Source organism: Lucilia cuprina, chromosome 2, assembly GCF_022045245.1.
Source record: "Lucilia cuprina isolate Lc7/37 chromosome 2, ASM2204524v1, whole genome shotgun sequence".
Lineage (NCBI taxonomy): Eukaryota > Metazoa > Arthropoda > Insecta > Diptera > Calliphoridae > Lucilia > Lucilia cuprina.
Window position 1 is genome coordinate 38,049,877 of NC_060950.1, and position 6,939 is coordinate 38,056,815.

Genomic DNA, 6,939 nt, shown 5'->3' on the forward strand with positions numbered 1-6,939 from the left:
TTTAATTAAAACAAAACAAATAAAAAAAATAAACGTATGTAAAAACATATATAAAAACAACTCTGTATTTCGACTCTATATTTTTTAAAATTAAAAATAAAATTACTACTGTTACTGCATAATAATTTTATGTTTAATTATTTACATATTTAGAATAGTCCTTTAAAACCATTCTTTACTTAACCATGATAAACTTTGTCTATGAAGGCTTGTTCGGAAATGCAACAGGGTCTTGTCCGTACAAAACATAGCCACATAATCGATTCTGGCAAAATAAAAAGCAAAGTCCGTTGAATCATTAGATACCGATCCATCAGTGTAAATTAACTTGTAACCGTCGTTGCTAAGTCAATGCTTTTATGATCTCCTGATTCGCCGATATTTTTTTACCAATTTTCCCATCTCCTTGAAAATGTCCTCGAAGCGAGGGTATGAGAGCAACTAGTATCAATGGTCCTCGCCAAATCCCTTGCGAAAGGTAGATCGTATTCAATAGCCTTAGCAAGTTTTCTAACCGTAGCCTGTATTTCACCGGAAGTTCCGCCGCCATGTGGTTTACAACAATATTCCTCCTCCATCCAAAAAAATACTCAGATTTACATTCTTCCTTAGTGAACTAATGAATTTACTCACAGATTCCTTATCCAAGTGTATCTCATTTATCTTCAATAAGAATTCCGTAGAACTCTAAATGTTCCTAACTGGTCTATTCACCCTAAGAGGGTGAAAATTGGAAACATTCTTCAAGTCAGCAACACGATTCGAAAAGATTTAATGGAATCGCATCCTTCTCCAAGGTCATAATCTTCTTAATGCAAAATCCTTCTCACGCGCAGGACATTTTTTGTCAGTAGGGGCATGAACCCCTTGCAGTTTCTGCATGAAATTACCGCACAGGACTCCTCTCCTCCATGTTGACTGAAACATGATCGATACAATTTAAAAGTCTGCTTGTAATGCTTAGCGAAATGAATATATCTATAACGCCAGTAACTTTAGGAAAAGGAGATGTAGTGTCTAACAGGAATCTTGAGTCTGCATCTACCATAACCAATTTTAATGACGTCAATTATATCCTTTAAGTCGAGTTCCGTCAGACATCTGCTAACAGCAATGCCACTTCAATACTCACGGATACCCGATGTATCGTAACCGCTATGACCGTTATCATAACGATTGCGTTCATGTTCATAACGTTGGCGTCCCCTGGTCACTGTCCATGTTAGAGTCAATAGTTATAGAATTGCATGTACTCGCAGTATCTAACATAGAAGGAACAGACTTACCTGAATCGACCTGTCCCGACGAATTTTCATTGGAAAGATTGGGTGGATAGTTCTTTTTCTTTCTCTCTAACGATGTCTTCCTGCTTCGCGCCGTAGGGTTACCACCCCCAGCATCTTCCTTCGTCTTCCTCTTACCAGGCAAATTGTCGTTTCCATAAAGGGTTACCAGGATCTAGGCGACTTTAGACAGAAATTGGCAATAACATACACACAAACAAATATAAACTGCAGCAGAAAGAAATATTAACCGTTGTACTGTAATACCACCGTCAAACTGTATTATCACCCTTAAGCAAATATGAGCTGTATTACCAACAAAGCATGAAAAAAATGTGGGTTTTTTGATGAAATTTTCAGAGGTTGTCTCGGAAATTTTGCTCATATCTCCGTTATTTATAGACCGATTTTGCTGATTTTAAATAGCGATCTTCTAGAAAGCATGTCTAACTGAATTGAAGATCCAGATCTCGCCGATATCTGGGAACCTCTAAAAACTGATTTCAACAGACATACAGACAGACAGACGGGCATGGCTTAATCGACTCCGCTATCTATAAAGGTATTTTCAGACTACAATACTGAGTATTAACACATTTCAAAATTAAAATATTATAGAATTTTGTTGGTATGTCAAAAAATCTGTAAGAAAAATACATAAATATTTTAGACATACATTTTATCAACTCTTACCTTTATAAATCCAATGATGTTCCTGGTTTTTTCCTTTATTTTCAATTTATTTTATTTTCCTGTTTTTTTATCGTAAGGAAAAAGTTTCTTTATTTTAAATACAAGTTTGATACATATGAAAAATCAGACATTTTTGAAATTTTTCAAAAACTTAGAAATACGGTCGGTATGTCATAAGAATCAGAAGTATTTTTTGTCATAATCAATCAAATTGTATTTAGACTACGAAATTGTATTATACTACATGATTTTTTGACAAGTATTAATATTCAGTATTGTAGTCTGAAAATACCTTAAGGATCCAGAATATATATACTTTATAGGGTCGGAAAATTATATTATAGAAATTACAAACGGAATGACAAACTTATATATACCCTTCTCACGAAGGAGAAGGGTACAAAAAGTACCAAAATGATCCCTTTTATGGCTTCTCACCTAATTCTGACTCTATTATATTATATATTAGAGAAAATTTAAAAAATAACTTTTAAAAAAACCAAAAATTTTACTTTGTCCGGTTTTTACCTATTCTTACTAATTCCGACTCTACATACTTAATATTATGTTTCTAGTTTCAGTATTATAGAAAATTAAGAAAGTACCTTTTGTAGAACGAAAAAGTACAAAAAAGTCCAATCCGGGCTCTACATACTTAATTTAATGTTTCTTAGTTCATTATTAAAGAAATCTTAAAAAGTACCTTTTGAAAAACGAAAAAGTACCAAAAAGCTCACTTTTATGGGTTCTCGCCTAATTCAGACTCCACGTACTGTCAATCCACACTAGGAAACTTTTCTTGGGAAACTTTTACGAAATATTATTTAATAAAACCCTTTTCTATTTTTCCGAAAGTACGAAAACCTTTCGTAATATTTTTTTCTTTAATTTTAGCCAAATCAAATATAATGATATTAATTGAATTATCATTAAATAAAATTACAACATTTTTAAAAAATAAAATTATTTTCTTAAAGAAATTAAAAATTCGTGTGGAGAATAATTTTTAACTAAAATTAGAAAAACTATTTTAAAATAAACAAAAATATTTGCATAAATTAATATTTGGTAAATTTTACCATATTTATTCAAAATTCACTTTTTTCAATTTATTTGAATTAATTTTTCAAAGATTATTTTGTATTATACTAAAATATTTCGTATATATTACGAAAGAATTTCGTGGTGCGAAACAACGAACGATTCGTACAATGTACGACATTTTTCGTATATATTAGGCATGGATTTTTTTCAGTGTAGTGTTAAAAAATAAAGAAACAATATAATGTTCATTAATATTTACAATTTATTAAAAATATGAAATGTTTCCGAATAATTTTATGCACTTAAATAGAAAGGCATATTTTTTATATTTTTAATAAAAATATTAAAATTAAATACATACTTTTAAAAAAATAATTGTAAAAAATCCTACACTGAAAAAAATCCATGCCTAATATATACGAAAAATATCGTAAATTGTAAGAATCGTTCGTTGTTTCGCACCACGAAATTCTTTCGAAATATATATGAAATTGTACGAAATATTTTAGTATAATGCAAAATATTCTTGAAAAAAGGAGTTTTGAATAAATATGGTAAAATTTACGAATTATTAATTTATTCAAACATTTTTGTTAATTTTAAAATAAATTTTCTAATTTTAGTTCAAAATTATTCTTCACGTGAATTTTATTTTTTTTATGAAAATAATTCGAGAATAATATTATACCTTTTCTTAAAATTTATAAAAATGTTGTAGTTTTATTTAATTATAATATAATTAATATCATTATGATTAATTTCGCAAAAATTTAAGAAAATAATATGACGAAAGGTTTTCGTACTTTAGTAAAAATAGAAAAGGGTTTTATTAAATAATATTTCGTATTATACACGAATTTTTTTTTAAATATTACGAAAATAGAAGTTACGAAATTTTTTTCGTAAAGTTGAGCATGGATTATTTTCAGTGTATAGTAAAGGTCAAAGAAGTAGTAAATAACATTCTGATCATTTTAATTTGACGCCATGTAAATTATTACAATTATAATGTATTTTCGAATAGCTCAAATACTGAAAAATTAATAGCTGTGTTCCTTTACTTGTCATTTTTACAGGTTTTCACCAGAAAGAGAACAAAATTGAAAAATTATAATAGTTTTCTCTTTGCCAAAACTTGTCGGTTTTAGCCAGAAATTTTTTTCCTGGCAAATAGAAAAAATTTGTTAAATAAATTATTTGTTTAAAAAGTACATTGAAAACAAAAAATTTTTAAAATTTTGTATTTATTGAAAGAAAATTTTAGTTTTTTCTGTTTCCGTACTTTTTACCAGTACGAAGAGAAAATTCATTAATTCTCTTTAGCCAGAAAAGTTCTGGAACAAAGCTAATATGATAATAATTAGTATGAAATATATTTTGAAATTTACAGTGTGCTTTAACCGATAACATATTTTTATGTTGGCCATTAATTTTTTTATATTTTTTGTTAATAATTTTATGTATTTATATAATTGCTATATATATTATTGTTTTATTATTTGCTATTGCATTGGTTAAATACAATTTGCAAAGAAGATATAAGTATGGTAATTGAACAAAACAACTACATTGCGTAGACCTGGTTCACACTAGGATAGTTTTTATGGGAAACTTTTGCTTTTTGTGAGTGAGAGAAAGAAATATCAACCATCTCTTTCTCTCACACACAATATCAAAAGTTTATCAACAAAAAATTCCCAGTGTGAACGAGGTTTTATCTCAAACCTGTTGTATTTGAAAGAAATGTATGAATATACGATACAACCAAATGCTGACTATACGTATATTTATTTGAGTTGAAGTTGGTATGAATATGATTGTGCACTTTGTGTTTCACGATACATACACATACATATGTACATGTTTGGTTGCAATACTTTACGAACTACTGGACAATTAAATTTATCCTTTTTTAGAGTGACTGCAGTGAGATAATGAGGAAGCTTTATGGAGTCAACTCATTCTTTGGGACGGTTCTGAAACTAGTTCTTTAATTAATGATTTATGTTCGAATTTTTCAATCTCGGAACTAGTTCTAGGGAAGCTTTAGCGAACGTATACGCTAAATTAATTAAAAAATAATATTTTTTTCAGCGGATTACCACCAATTTTGAGAAACTGTTAAAGAATTATTAATGTTGTACCAATTTTATTAAAAAGTAGCTAATACCCGGTGTACGTCACTATCCCAATCGAAATTAAATACAATAGAATTTAAACAAGTCGGGCATAGCCGGCCATATGATACCCTACACCAGTCAGTATGTTAAAAATAGGAATTATTAAAAAAATAAAGCATTTGATTTGTTTTAACTTTATTCCGGAATATTTTTACTTATGTTTTGCAAAAAAAAGAGATTTTTTACAAGAGGGCTCAAAGGGAATTAGGGGAAAATATGAGCCTATCTTTATAAATGTTGGTAGAGGAATTCACGTCTATTTCGAAGGTATTTTTGTAGAATTTAAAAGTTTTATTAATGTTTATATGTATGTAAATTTTGACCTTCAAGTCATTTTTTGAACGGAGTTTATGTGGGGGATATTGTCAAATGAGGCCCGATCATTCCAAAAATCGATAATGTCATTAAAATTTCTATAAAACAAAGTTTTTCTGAATTTCGTCCAAAGACCCTATTCGGGGGGTACGGTTGTATGGGAGCTAGGCGAAATAATGGATAGATTTTATACATTTTCAATAAACAAGTAGGAAAGTATAGTCGGGCATGGCCGACCATATAATACTCTACACCATGAGTATATTTTTAATTTTTTTTATAAAGAATCTTTTATGTTGAATATTACCATAATTCCAAAATATTTAAACAATTTATTGATAAAAAAAACTAAAATTTCTAAATGAGGTTTTATATAGGTCATATATGGGCCAATACTCGGTAAATTTGGGAAAAGGATATATTTTTAAATAACAGTTAGCTTTGTTGAGTTTCATTGCGATACAAATGGTTACAAGTCAATTTTTGACGTTTAAGACATTTTTTGAAGGGGGGTTGTATGGGGGCTAGGGTCAAATAAGGGCCGATCCTTACGAAAATCTGAAGTGTCATTTATACCTATATAGAACTTATTTGAGCCAATTTTCAGAGAGATAATAGAATATTTGACGTAATTATGGCAAAGTTAAAATCGGGAGGTACGGTTGTATGGGGGCTAGGTGAAATAATGGACCGATTTTAACCATTTTTAATAGGCTTCGTCCCTATGCCAAAAAACATCCAAATTTCTTCAAGTTATCTTGAATATTGCGGCCTGTACCTTGCACATAAAGTTTACATGGACAGCCAGCCAGCCGGACAGACGGACGGACTCAAAAAATGATTCTGAATCGATTGGTATACTTTAGGGTGGGTATTGGACCAATATTTTTGTATGTTACAAACATCAGCACAAACGTATAATACCCTCCCCACTATAGTGGTGTAGGGTATAATAAGAATTATTTAAAAAAAAGCATTTGCTTTGTTTTTTAACTTTATTTCGGAATATTTTTAATTTTTTTTTTTGGCAAAAAAAGATATTTTTTACAAGAGGGCTCAAAGGGGAGTAGGTCAAAATATGGACCTATCCTTAGAAATGTTGGTAGGGGGAGTTAAGTCTTCTTCTATGTAGAATTTAAAAGTGTTAATAGTGTCTGTAAGTGAATTTTGTCCTTTAAGTTATTTTCTGAAGGGGAGTTTGTATGGGGAATAGGGTCAAATAAAGTCCGATCATTACAAAAATCGGTAGTGGCATTTAAAGTTCTAAGTCGACAAAACTTAGTATAGTTTTGTCGACTTTGGTTAACATAATAGAACATTTAAATTAATTATAAGCCAAAAGGGCCTATTTGGGGGGGTACAGTTGTATGGGGGCTAGTCGAAATAATGGACCGATTTTAACCATTTTCAATACCAAATTGCCA

At 29.8% G+C, this 6,939-nt stretch overlaps 1 long non-coding RNA gene across 1 annotated transcript; it reads right to left on the reverse strand.

Moving 5' to 3' along the window:
• Positions 1–189: 189 nt before the first annotated feature.
• LOC124421468 lies at positions 190–1,482 on the reverse strand. The gene is made up of 3 exons (XR_006941675.1): positions 1,287–1,482; positions 634–1,213; positions 190–572 (listed from the first exon to the last, which is right to left on the reverse strand). It is a non-coding gene; the product is annotated as an uncharacterized LOC124421468 (long non-coding RNA).
• Positions 1,483–6,939: the final 5,457 nt, after the last annotated feature.